At 47.1% G+C, this 13,779-nt stretch overlaps 1 protein-coding gene across 2 annotated transcripts in view; it reads right to left on the reverse strand.

The window, feature by feature from the left end:
• The window catches only part of VPS25 (vacuolar protein sorting 25 homolog), a 258,007-nt gene that overhangs the window by 15,068 nt on the left and 229,160 nt on the right, over positions 1-13,779 (reverse strand). The gene's annotated exons all lie outside the window — the stretch shown is intronic.

The raw sequence follows: 13,779 nt of genomic DNA on the forward strand, positions 1-13,779 counted from the left end.
ACCCTGATCCGATCTGGTCTGGGGGAACCGGCTGGATGGCTCCTTTCTCTAGCACATCGCCAATTTCTGCCAAAGCCGCCTCCCCTTGACCGGTGGTACGCCTGGGAGGGACTTCAACTTTGGAAGGTGAAGGAAAGGAATGCGATATCCCTGGATATGATTTGGAGAACCCAGCGGTCCGATGTTATGGACTCCCATGCCGCTAGGTGCCCGAACGCCCCCGACTGCCTCCAGAGTAGAGCAGTCGGGCAACCCTCAGGGTTGCTGCGGGGCGTTCAGAGAAAGGTTCCCTGGACCCGAAGTTTCTGGGAGCCCCTCTGCCTCTAGGGCGGCGTCCTCCCTGTCCTCCTCTGCCACGGAAGGACTGGTTGTCCGGAGCAGGCTGGGACTGCTGCGACTTCCGGAACCACATCTTCTTCTGACCCTTTTGGTTCCTAGAATAGGGCCTCTGGGGTGCAGAGAAGCGGATTCCGACGGCAGACAGCGTCTTCCGTCCTTCTCGCCTGGGTCAACGCCTCTGAACGGTCTTGCCAAACAGAGCAGAACCATCAAAGGGGCGTTCGCAAACGACGCCTTGAAGGGCTCAGAAAAATCGCAGTGGCGGAGCCAGGCCCGACGCCCAGTGACCAGTCCTGTCCCCGCAGCTCTAGCGGCGCCCTCCGTAGCATGGGAGAGTAGCCGCATAGAAGTATTTGTGACTGACCTAAGAGTGGCCATTTTGGTGGAGTGCAGAGCTCTGTCCTCCTCCGAAATGGACTCAGGGGGGGATGCAGCGTACTCCTTAATAAGGTCTCGCTGCATCCGAATAACATGTGCCAAATAGTTCAGCCCTTACCGAGAAGGTCGCCGAACTGAACATCCGCTTCCCCAAGCGGTCCATCATCCGAGACTCCTTGCTCGGTGGGTGGACTGAGGGACTCTCCTGAGCCAGTTCCCTCTTTGTGGCCGCCGCCATCAACATGGCATCTACAGGAGGCCCCTTACTCCAATGGGTCCTGTCAGAAGGCGGGCTAAGGATTCTATCAGGTCTTTTGGGAATTGGCTCCACGGTGTCCGGTTCCTTCCACGCCCTGGTGGTAATAAGGTCCACCAGGGGTCGGCAGGGGACACCCAAGAGGTAGACGGGCCCGCTTCAATGCCTCCAAGAACACGGACTCGTCCGAGGAAGACTTGGGGCAGACCACCCCTAATACGGAGCATTTCCATGATGTCTCCGAAGGAGACATCCTCGGGTGACCGTGGGGAGCCTTCCCTTCCTCCAAGTCCGTGTCTTCAGTGAGAGACTCAGGGAGTCAATGTGCCTCCTTTGCACGTATGCTTGCGAGCCTCCTCTGGGGGCTGTCAGAGGAGTCCTCGCAGCAGCAATTTGCTCCATGGGAGCAACTTGGGGCACAGAAACGGGCTGTCCCAGGGGCCGGATGGTGGAAGCCTGGCCCAGTGCAGAGGGAGCGCGGACGGAGCCAAGCAAGTGCCGGGGTCCGAGACCCTCAACAGAGCCCTCTCCACTACATCAAAGCCGAAGGAGCCGACCTCGACCAAAGGATCCGGCTAATCGGCTCCCCTCGGATCCGAAGAGTGGATCGAGCCGGGCGCCAAGCACTCAGATCCGGCGACAGTGCGCCCGACACAGACGGCGCCAAGGAGCACTGATCCCCGGATCCGGAGCTCGGATCCAGGCTCCGAGATCGGATCCGACGCACTCGAGGCATGGTCGGATCCGGCACCAAGTACTATCGGCCCGACCTCCCCGCCCGAAGCTGCTCGGCTCCAGTTGCTCCGAACCCGGAAGCGGGTCGGAGAAGGAGCAATAGGCTTAAAGGGTGTTGAGCTCCCCGGAGGGGAGGCAAGAGCACTCCCATCTGCATCTGGGCCTGGATGAACCTTCTCATCATCCGTCCAGATCAGCATCCGAAGGCTATGGGTAGATCTCGACGAGGCTACCGAGGTAGGCCTGGAATGCCTCCTCGATAGCCTCGACGGAGATCGGGTCTCCTCCTCCTCAGGACCCGGTGAGAAGCACACAGGCGACCGGAGCCGAGAAGGAGGAGACCGCACAACAGGAAGCCGGGAGAAGCCGGCTTGGCTGGCGGGCCGAAACAGAGGTCTCGGCCCGCCGCAGGTGCTTCTCCTCCGGTCCTTTTAGATGCATCCCTCCCCTGTCCTGAAGCGGGTGTTTGAGTCCCAGGAGCAGGAGGGGGTGCCACAGGGGAACAACTGCAGCCAGGAGTCCCGAAGGAGCGGAGGTCGGAGCCGAGTCCGGGCGGTAAAAGACCCGCCAAGACCAGCTTGACCTCCGCTCCCTCAGTGCCCTGGGGTTGAACCCTGCACAAATGGAACAACCAGATGTGAGGTGTTCAACCCCAAGACACTAACACACCGAGTGTGGCCATCAGCCGGTGAGAGCTTATGGCCACACTCGAGCATTTAGAAAATATGGACTTAGGCTGTTCAGCCATAGTCACTAATTTAACCTAAAGTTACAGAAAGTAACTTAAACAATAAAGAAGCACACAGGCCTCACACACACTCTACGCATCAGCGAGGGAGGAATAAAATTACTACTGAAAATTAAATTAAACTAAAAACAGTCAATAATAATAGGAAACCTACAACTTTCACACAAAAATTGTTAAAGAAGGAAAAAATTCTCTATTTTTTAACAAGAAAAATCCACTTAGCTGAGAGCTATGAAATCCACATCTAGTTACCAGCGCGGCAAACAAGATCTGAGGTCATGAGGGTAGAGCAGGGCATTATGGGTGAGGGGAGGAGCTGAGAGCTTGGATCCATAGCTGGAAAACTATGCCGGTTCGGATCCGATATCGGATCCATAACCCACAGGTTGCAGACAAATGAATATCCTACTTCAGATCAGATGTTTCAAAAAATGGCAGAATTTGAGGACAGAGTCATGAAGGGAAAACCTAAGACTTTCTACCATACCAGGCAAACTGGAAGGAACAGACTGTATTAATTGTATAAAAGCACAAATAAATGACGACTGGTATTCCACAGCAGGAGTTGTTAAATGGAAGGGCACATCGTGTGCATGCTCCAAACTGGCCATGAGAAAACAGCCAAGACATCTAATAGTAAAGATGCAATCCTACCAGTGGAAAGAGTTGATTCTGACAAAATAGTCGCAGAAGGACATAGCACTAAAAGCTGTAGACAGCAGAGTGTTTGTGGAACATGATTACTCACTGTACACCAGGCAGAAGATGAGTAAATTTATTCCAGCAACTGGGGAATGTCAAAAAGCAGGAGTGCGATACAAGCTGCTGTATCGCGCTATCTTCAAAATATTTTTCTGGGGGTCACAATCATTTTATGATGCAGGACATGCTAAGGAGGAACTATACAAGTCTGTCCAACAAAAAGTGAGCTATCAAACAAAAGGAGACTGCTTCTTATTGTTCTGATAATAAAGCTCATAAAGAGACTATGCAAATGAAACCTTTTCCAATGATTTAAAGGAAAATACTTGAGAGACAGAAAAAACAGGAGTTGACTAAAAGAGTCACAAGTAAATAAGCCAGAGACTAGAGTTGGGAGATTGAGATCAACAGGAAGAAATCCAGCAATTTGGAAATTAATGAATAAATGTGAGATTACAAAGCATCAATCACATTTGTGAAACATGATGGAACAAGAAAACCTAGAAATGTTGGACTTTTTTTTACCTTGTCAAACTTGTAGGGTACTCCAAAGCATATGCCATACTTCATATAATTAATGTTTGGAAGAACATTAAGGAGAGGGGAAGAGGAAGGACAGTGATAACTGTAAGTAAAACAATAAACATGACACACACTGCATATCATATAGTAAAGCTTTTACAGTTATTTTTGTGAGTAATAGGGCTACTAAAGTAAACAGGTGGATCCCGCTTTTTCCCCTTTTTTCTTGTCTTTCTTCTTGTTCAGTTTTACAAAATGTATGCACTGCAATGTAAAAAGAGAAGAAAGCCCACACAAAAGAGCGTAATTTAAGTAAAATTGACATGCTTTTTCTTCCTTTTGCAGGGGAATGAATGGATTAAGGCCCTTGGCTCGATCTAACAAGTTTTAAGGGGAAGCAAGTAAATAAAAGAACACTGAATGCAATGAAAAGTTTTCCTTTAGCAAATAAATGTGCAACACAAGATGCCTCTTGCTGAAGGCAACTGTACATCTGGTTCTCATGTTTCAATGAAGACAAGCTGAACGTTCAATGTATGTAGTCCATCTCGACTCACATTCTTACCCGTGGGTTCGGAGCCGAATATTGGCTCCGACTCGGCCGATTTTTCTAGCTCGAAGTCTTTCATTGGCTGGGCTAAGCAGGTATCCCATGGTGCACTGCTCCATATCCCCAGATCTAGTTTGCTGCGAAACTCATTTGTACCCCATGCACACATCACATGCAGGTAAAGAATAAGCCAAGCAAGGGAACTCTGCAGATAAACAACCTAACCTCCAAATCCTCCAGGAAGGGGGAAGGTGGGAGGGTAAGTAAGAATGTGAGGCGAGATTGACAACATACATCGAACGTTATGGTGAGTACATAACTTCTTGATGTTATGTAGTCCTATCTCGCCTACATTCTTACCCGTGGGACAGCGTCCCTACCACCTACATCCTGGGTGGCTCATAGGAAAATACTCCTGAGAACTGTGGAGCCAAAGGAAGACCTGCCCCTGGAAACCACGTCCAATTTGTAATGAGAAACAAATGTGTGAGGAGAAGCCCAAGTAGCTGCAGCACATATATCATCCATTGACAATCTGGCTTGATAGGCTGTACATGTGGAAACAGCCTGAGTAGAGTGAGCCTTGACTAGAAATGGCAGATCCTTACCTCCTGCTCGGTAGACGAAAGAGATACAACTAGATATCCATCTAGATAGGGTGACCTTGGAGACCAGGGACCCCATTCAGTTTTCCGAAAAGGAAAGAAAAATTGGTCAGACTACCGGATATCTTTTGTCTGGTGCAGATAGAAGCGTAATTGTCTGTGTACATCCAACTGGTGAAATCTAAATTTTGCCTAGTTAGAAAAGTGAGGAAAGAACACAGACAACTCAATGGATTGATTTAGATTAGACACGGAAGCCACGTTAGGAAGGAACGAAGGGTTTGGTCTAAGAGAGACCCTGTCCTTATGGAAGAACAAGTATGGAGCTTTGATAGAGAGGGCTTGAATTTATGAAACTCGCCTTGCTGAAGTGATTGCTGTTAAGAAGGCTGTTTTCCAGGTCAAGAATTTCAATTCGCAGGTAGCTGCAGGCTCAAAAGGTGGTACAGCAAGGGCTTGTAGAACAAAATTGAGATCCCAGGGCATGATTGGTTCAGACACCAGGGGACGGAACAACAGAGTACCCTTCAGGAACGCCTTGCATAGTTTATGCGCCATGAGACTAGGCTCATTCGCTACATGAAAATTAGAGATCGCTGCCAGATGAACTATGATGGTAGCTGATGTGGAACCCTGATGGAAAAGCATAGACAAAAACTCCAAGACTGAAGCGATTGGAGCTGTGTAAGGATCAATGCCTCGGGTATGTGCCCAGATAGAAAACCTTTTCCATTTACTAGAATAAATCTTTCTAGTGGATGGTTTATGAGAGGACGATAATATACGAACCACTTCTGGTGAGAAATTATGAAGTCTAACGATGGAAGTGGAGTAGCCAGGCTGTCAACCAGAGGGTCATCAGGGAGGGGTGGAACTGTCCCGACATGTGTGGCAGTAAATCTGGTTGAGGGTCCAGAGTCCAAGGAGTGTCCACAATGAATTGCTGAAGAAAGGTGAACCAAACTTGGCGAGGCCAGTGTGGAGCAATCAGAATCATTCTGCTTCCCAAGGATAGCGCTTTCTGAATCACCTTTGACAGCAAAGGAAACGGAGGGAAAGCATAAAGCAGACCGGAGGGCCAATCATGAACCAGAGCGTCCCTGGGTGACTCCCCCTGTGGGGGGATCAGCGTGAAGAAGTTGCTGCATTTTGCATTGAGGGGGCTGGCAAAAAGGTCGCAGCAAGGTTGACCCCATCTGCTGAAGATTCCCTCTGCAACCAGACGATTCCGGGACCACTCGTAAGGCATCAGAATTGCTCTGCTTAGCCTGTCCACAATCACATTGGACTTCCCCGGAATGTGCGTTGCCACCAAAAACCGTTGGGAAGTTACAGCCCAATGCCACACTTGCATGGCCTCTCTGCACAGAGGGTAAGACCTGGTTCCCCCTTGCTTGTTTAGATACCACACTACTGACAAGTTGTCTGAGTATCACAATCGTCCCTAGAGGTTGAACACTCTGAAGTGCCTGCAATGCAAGTAGCACTGCTCTCATCTCTAGGACGTTTATATGCAGATGTATCTCGTGCTCTTGCCACGTGCCTTGGACTGTCCCCCCACCCCATCTGGGAGGTGTCCTTGGTTACCGTGGCAACCGGGATGGGTGGGACGAAGGTCCTTCCCCCATCCAAATTGTTGGTGCACAGCCACCAGCCGAGGTCCTGCTTGCATCTGTCCGTGAGCAAAATGGGGTGAGAAAGTGGAAGTCTTTGGAGAGACCATTGAACAAAGAGGACCCATTGGAGAATTCTCATGTGCAATCTCGCTAGAGGGACTAGCATGATTTTTGCTGCCATGGTCCCTAGGAGCTGGAGAACCCATCTTGCCTTTGCCTGCCTCAGGGGCATCAGCATGTGTATCTGTTGTTGTAAGACTCTGATCCTTTCCTGCGGTAAAAATGCTCGCATTCGAATGGTGTCTAATTCTGCTCCTATAAAGGTGACACACTGCGAGGATAATAAAGCAGATTTTTCTCAATTTACTGTTATACCCAACTGGTGACAGAGTGACGGTAGCGTCCCTGGTTTGAACTAGTTGATGCCTGGTGGGGGCGGTAAGGAGCCAGTCGTCCAGATACTGAAACACTTGGAATCCCTGACGTCTCAAGTGAGCCGTCACCACCGCTATACTTGGTGAACACCCTGGGGGCTGTGGTGAGACCAAAGGGCAGGGCTCGAAACTGGAAATGACTGGCTCCCAGCCGGAAGCGCAGGTGACTCCTGGATGCTGTGTTCATTTTCACATGGTAAAAAGCATCCGTGAGGTCAATGGAGCACATCCATACCTCCTCTCCCAACAATGGGAGAATCGATTGTAGTGTGACCATACGGAACTTGGACTTGTGAACATAGTTGTTCAGTTGGCTGATCTTGAGTAAGTCCCTAATCCAATTTGGTCTGAGGGGACATGCTGGATGGCTCCTTTTTCTAGCAGCTTTGAGACCTCTGAGGCTGCTTGGTTCCTTTGACTGGGTGGAAAGTCTGGGATTTTTCTGATTGACCGGGGGGGGGGGGGTGTCTGATGTAAATGGAATGATATAACCTCTGGAAATTATCCGCAATACCCATCGGTCCTGGATAATCCTTTCCCAGGCTTCCGGATATAATGAAATTCGACCCCCCCGACTGGCTCCGGATAAGCACAGCCGGGCACTCCCTCAGGAACGAGGGTAGGGAGAGCCACAAAAGGAATTGCGGTCTCCCGAATTGCGAGGGCCCCCTCTGCCTCTGGGGTGATGTCTCCCTGAATAACCTCCCCCTCTCCTGCCTCTGGAGGGGGGGGTTCACCCTGTGTGGCAGGAAAAAACCTCTGTGATTTCTTGAACCACATCTTCCCCCCTGCTGGGCCTTGGGATAAGGCCTAGAAGGAAGGGAAAAATGGACCCCTACGGCAGACAGGGTCTTTCCCTCTTGCTCGCACCTGGTGAGGGTGTCTTTCACTTTGGTCCCAAACAAAGAAGAACCATCAAAGGGGGCGCCAGTGAAGGAAGACTTGAAGGCCTCCGCAAAGTGACACAGGCGCAGCCAGGCTTGCCTTCTAAGGGTGACTCCTGAGCTTGCTGCCCTACCCGCTCTCTCGGCTGCATACAAAATGAGCCGCATGGATGAGTTAACAATGGAGTTGAGGGTACAGACCTGGGCGTTAACCATCTGAGCCACCGCCTCAGGAACGTTAACCGCAAGAGTATCTCCTAACTCCTTGAGGAGATCTCTCTGGAGCAGAGTGAAGTGAGACAGGTAATTCAGCGACCGTAAGGTAAAGGTTGCTGACGAGAGGGTACGCTTCCCTCCATGGTCCTAGACTCCTTGTTAGGAGGATGGACGGATGAAGAAGATTCTGCTACTTCCTTCTGAGTGGCTAGCGCCACCACCACGGCATCTACAGGGACTCCTTGGTAGTGGCTGTCACACACAGTGAGTCCTGCAGATGCCCGGCAGGCGGCACTCAGAAGACTCTGCTACTTCCTTCTGAGTGGCTGCTGCCACCACCATGGCATCTACAGGGACTCCTTTAGACAGAAACTCTTTGTCCTGGGGGGCGGAAAGAAACTTGTTGGGACGCCTGGACACGGGCTCCACAGAATCAGGGTTTTCCCACACTCTTCGACAAATCAGATCAAGGAGTTCGTCGAAGGGTGGAGACACCCAGGAGGTGGAGGGCTGAGCACCAAAAGCCTTAAGGAATACTGACTCCACCTCGGAAGGGGCTTTGGACGGCCAGTCACCTCTTTGTTTCAGTATCTCCAGGATATCGGAGAAGGAAACATAATCAGAGGATGACTTGGGGGACCCCTCCGATTCCTCGAGGTCAGTATCAGAGGTGAGGGACTCATCCTGGGAGTCTATGTGCTTCCACTTGCACGTTTTCTTTCTGGGGGGCTCCTCAAGCACGAACTCTGAGGGACCCTCAGAAATATGGGGACCACTCATGGGGGTATCCCTAGGCCCTGGTGCTTTGCTGTCCATGGATGGGTGGTGATCAGAAGCTCTCACCGGAGTGTTGGGGGACAGAGTGACCGACCCGCCTGATGTAGCTGACGATCTGGCCAGCGCAGTCCACATAGCCTGGAAGGCCGCCCCCCCCCTGAATCTGAGGAGCGACCAGCCTCTGAGGCCATGATGGGGGTCGGAGTTCCCCGAGCAGAGGCACTGAGAGGGAAGCTCGGGACCGAAACAAGCCCCGAGATGTCCCCCTCAGGCCCGACCGAAGAATCCCGAACCCAGAGGATGGAGCCGACGGGGTCGGAGCTGACGCCGGTACCGATGGAGCCAAAGGGGGCATCAGAGCCGGCCTAGGAACTTCACATGGCACGGAACACTCCAGCTCCAAAGACAGAGATGTGCTCAGAGGAGGAATGATCGAAGACAGGGTCAGGACGGGCTCCAGAGCCGACTGTGCCGGAGCCGAAAACAATTTTGCCAAAACCGGTGACTGGAGGAGCCTCTGAACCACCCTTATTAACATCCACATCCAAAAGGGTCCTGGAGGATTTGGAAGACAGGGAGGGAGAATGAGATTTCCTCTCAGAGGAGAAACTGGTCTGAGACTGGGCGATCGGCTCCTAAGAGGTTCCAATAAAATTGGAGCCAACGCCGGTTCCGTCAACACCGACACTTCCTGTGGCCCCAAGGACAGTGGAGCCGAGGAGGTCGATGCAGTTTTTGAGATTTTCTCCGGAGGCTCCGATGAAGCTGACGGAGCCGGAGATCTCTTTTTTGACTTGCCAGATTTTGATTTTCCACTGGAAGACAAATCCATAGCCTCTTCAAAAGAGGGTTTCAAGAGTCCCTTTAAAATTAGCTTATTCTTTCTCTCTTGGAGAACTCTAGGACTGAACGCATGACAAAAACTGCAGGATTCCTGCAGATGGATGGCTCCCAGGCAATAGACACAAATGGAATGCCCGTGGGTAATGGACATTTTGTACCCACATTTAGAGCACTTTTTGAAACCCGAAGGTTTGTGCTCCTTAGGATCTTTAGACATCTTCAGTACTACACCAAAAAGGCAAAAACCAAGTCTGAGACCAACTCACAGGCGCTCACACCACAAAACGTGGGAACGAACACTAAACAGTGACCAAACACACACACTAAAGAACAAAACAAACTCTCAACAAAGGGACTGAAACCCACAAGGAAAGGGAATAGACCAAACCTCTAACTTAAACAGTCTAGACCGTGCTCACACAGAAGGCAATATGAGGAGGACTAGGCCCTCTAACGGAAACGGGCCTAGCCTGAGGGAACAGTCAGCGGGATACCACACAAACAATCACACAATCACAACCTCAACAAAACTTAGACAAAACGTAGACAAATAGCTATGAAAATAGCGTTTGATAGGAGTCAAAACTTTTCTTTAAGACAAGAAAAAGAGGTACTTAGCCACAGCCAAGCAAGACCACGTCCGAGCTACACGAGCAGCAAATGAGATCTGGGGATATGGAGCAGTGCACCATGGGATACCTGCTTAGCCCAGCCAATGAAAGACTTTGAGCTAGAAAAATCGGCAGAGTCGGAGCCGATATTCGGCTCCGAACCCACGGGTAAGGATGCAGGCACAACAGGACTACATAACATCACTTTTTACTTCAATGGCTAAAAGACAATGTTTTCTGAAAGCATTCAAGTTGTTTTCTACATCTGGGAGAGGAATAAAAATAAGACAAAAACAGGCTGCACTTAGTTAAGTAGAAGCACAGGCTGTACCATGTGTCTTAGCACGGATAACCTTCATTATAGGTCATTTCAGGCTGTGAGTATAGCTGTCAGTCTAGACAGTTTTGTAAGGTGGTATTAAGTTATTAAGTTCTTGGTGTTTTTTTTTTTTTGTATGATGGTTTTCATTAAGATAAAAAGTCTTGTAAAGTGTGACATAGGTTCAAATGGATATGACAAGAAAACTACATAAAAGATCAGTATGCCAAACATTAGTGTATGTAACACAAAGGCTGAAACTACACATTTAAAATGAAACTGTTATACATAGCAGGCAGTAATAATGACTTCTTAATTATAATGGCAACACTTTTCATATTATCTTTTAATGTGAATGGTCTCACAGATATATACAAAAAAGAATGAATAGTGAACTATATTAAAAAACGCAGAGTGCAAATAGCTAGGCTACAGGAGACACATTTAGAAAGTGAGAATGTGAATTTGGTAAAGAAAGGACTTCAGAATGGTTATTCAGCAAAATATCTGGGACAAAGGAAAAGGGGAGTATTTATACTAATTGCAAGAGGAGCTCCAATAGTGATAGAAGAGGGGGAAATGGTAATAATTGTAGATTTGAAGTATTACTACTGACAAGGAAGGAGGATTGCATTGGCATGTATTTATATTCCACTTAAAACTGCTACACTGGAGCTTAAGACAATTCTGGGAGAAATAATTAGCTTTCAGCAGGTAATATTATTTAAAGGTGGGGAATGGAATTTGACTTGCAACAGTGAGGATGTATTGGGGGGGCAGAAGGGAAATAAAACAGGCTAGATTTTTAAAGAAATTGAAGAAAATATTTGGTATGGAAGACGAATTCAGTAGCAGGAGCTTGGAGAAATTTCATATTATTCCTCAAGGTACAAAACTGGGCTAGGCTAAACAAACACTGTATTTCAAAGGAACATGTGCAATTAATTGAATGTTTTGATATGCATCCGATAACTATTTTGGATCATGCACCAATAATAACTAAAATAAAAATGACTGTAATGAAATAGAAATGTGACACTGGATATTCCCCACCTGTGTGTTAAATAAACAGGAATTTAAGGAATGGTTAGTGGAAAATATTCATGTTTTATTTGGGAAGATAGAACTTTCTTCAGAAAATATGGCTAGGGAATGGAATACAATGAATGTGGTATTTAAAAATAGGGTAGAAATAAAAGAAAAAGATATGGTTAAGCAGTAACAAGAATTATTTGGAGTGACTGGCAATGATTAAAGTATTACAAAATAGGGAGGATCTCACAGATCAATAAGAGGCACAACCACAGAGTGCTAAAAAGAAAATATGGGGCTAGCTCAATTATATGCATGAGTCTTGAAAGACTGCTTGTACAGCAACTGTTTTTTTCTTTTTTTATAACTTCAGGACACAAAACCTTTTAGCACACTGTCTCAGGTAATAGAAAACAGAAAGGATTGTTGCCAAGCTTAGGGAGCCTATAACAAGGAAAATAACCAGAGATCATGTAGCGGTATTACAAATATTTCTGAAGTTTTATGAAACTCTGTATAATGCAGAGAATGTACAAATCAAGACAAAGTACAAATAGAAATGTTTATGTAAAAATTAAATAAGACCAAGGTTAGAGTTAGATGAGGCTCAATTATAGTTAGGGTAAGAGGAGAGTAAATGAGATAAAAATGGTGGTGTATAACCGATGGATTCCGGTGTGTAGCTCGCAAGACATTTCCCTGCGAGCTACATCGCTGAAACCAAATGGCTGCAGCAGCACTTTGCCGTAACACATTCCTTATTCTTTTACTGTCAAAATAAATAAATAATGAAATAAATGCATTCCTTGAATGAGAATAAAGAATGTGTTACACATCCAGTACGGCTGTCTCTGCTTGAATACAGCCGGGCAGCTGTCTGTAAGGATCGCCACCAGGTATAATATTTCCGTTCATAGCTTACAGCTGCAGCGGCTATGCTTTTTAGCTGTATTGCACTATGGCAAAGTGCTGCTGCAGCCCTTTGGTTTCGGCGATGTAGCTCGCAGGGAAATGTCTTGCGAGCTCACGCCGGAACCCATAACCGATCTATAGGAAAGTCACCAGGAACAGATGATATTCCTGTGGAAGTTTGGAAGCTAAGAGGATGAAAGTGATAAAGATCCAGAAGGTTTTGTTTAACAGTGTTTTAAAAGGAGGAGAAGCACCAACATCCTGGAAAAAAAGCTGTGGTGGCTGTAATAGCTAAAGATGGTAAAGGCCCATCAGATCCAACTTCATATAGGTCCATTTTGCTTCTATGCCATGATTATAAAGTGTGTATGTCTATATTAGCTAAAAAAATGGCAAAAGTGATGCCTAAACTGATAGCTATGGATCAATGTAGTTTTGTGGAGGGGAGGCAAACATTTGATACCATTAATAGTAACAATGATGAGCCACGAGGAAGCAGAATGTAAGAAAACACCACTGCTGTTGGTGGGCCTTAATGTAGAGAAAGCATTTTACAGAGAAAGGTGGGATTTTATGAGTAGGGCAATGGAAGCGTTTGTATTCCCAAACAAAATAATAAGGTTAATTAGGAGGATACATGAGGGATCAGAGGTGAAAATTAAAGTTGGGGGGTTACTCTCTCTCGAGGAACCAGGCAGGCCTCTCCTCTTTCCCCTTTGCTATGGATTCAAAAATTAAAAGATATAATTGGTATGATGATCAAGAAAAGTTGGCTTTATTTACAGATGATATCATTTTATACCTGATAAATCCAGAAAAGGACATTTCAGTTTTTTTGGTATACAAAATTAATGAAGATAAAACAAAGGTAACAGCTGTAAATTATGTACCCACACACAAACTGGTTCAGCAATACCCATATTTATGGGGGCATGATAGAATTAAGTACTTAGGAGTATGGGTTAAAAAGTTTTCTGTTATGGCAGCTAACAATATGCAGAAAGAGACTAAACAAAAGATAATATAAAAACTGAGGAACTGGAAGCTCTATTTTATGGATATGGATAGCAAGATAAAAGCAGTAAAAATGTTTTTAGCGTCTTTAGTTTTATACACAGGTCAATACACAGGTCAAGCATATTTTTATCAACCAGAGAAGTTGTGGATAGCAATTAATAAAAGGTTGAAGGATTTTTATCTGGGAGGGGAAGAGGGCGAGAGTCAAGTGGAATAAGTTAATCCATCCAATAAAACAAGGTGGTTTGGGATTACCGGATTTGGAGTATTTCAAAGCTACACA

The sequence above is a fragment of the Protopterus annectens genome, chromosome 13.part0 (assembly GCF_019279795.1).
Source record: "Protopterus annectens isolate FY-2018-M chromosome 13.part0, PAN1.0, whole genome shotgun sequence".
Lineage (NCBI taxonomy): Eukaryota > Metazoa > Chordata > Ceratodontiformes > Protopteridae > Protopterus > Protopterus annectens.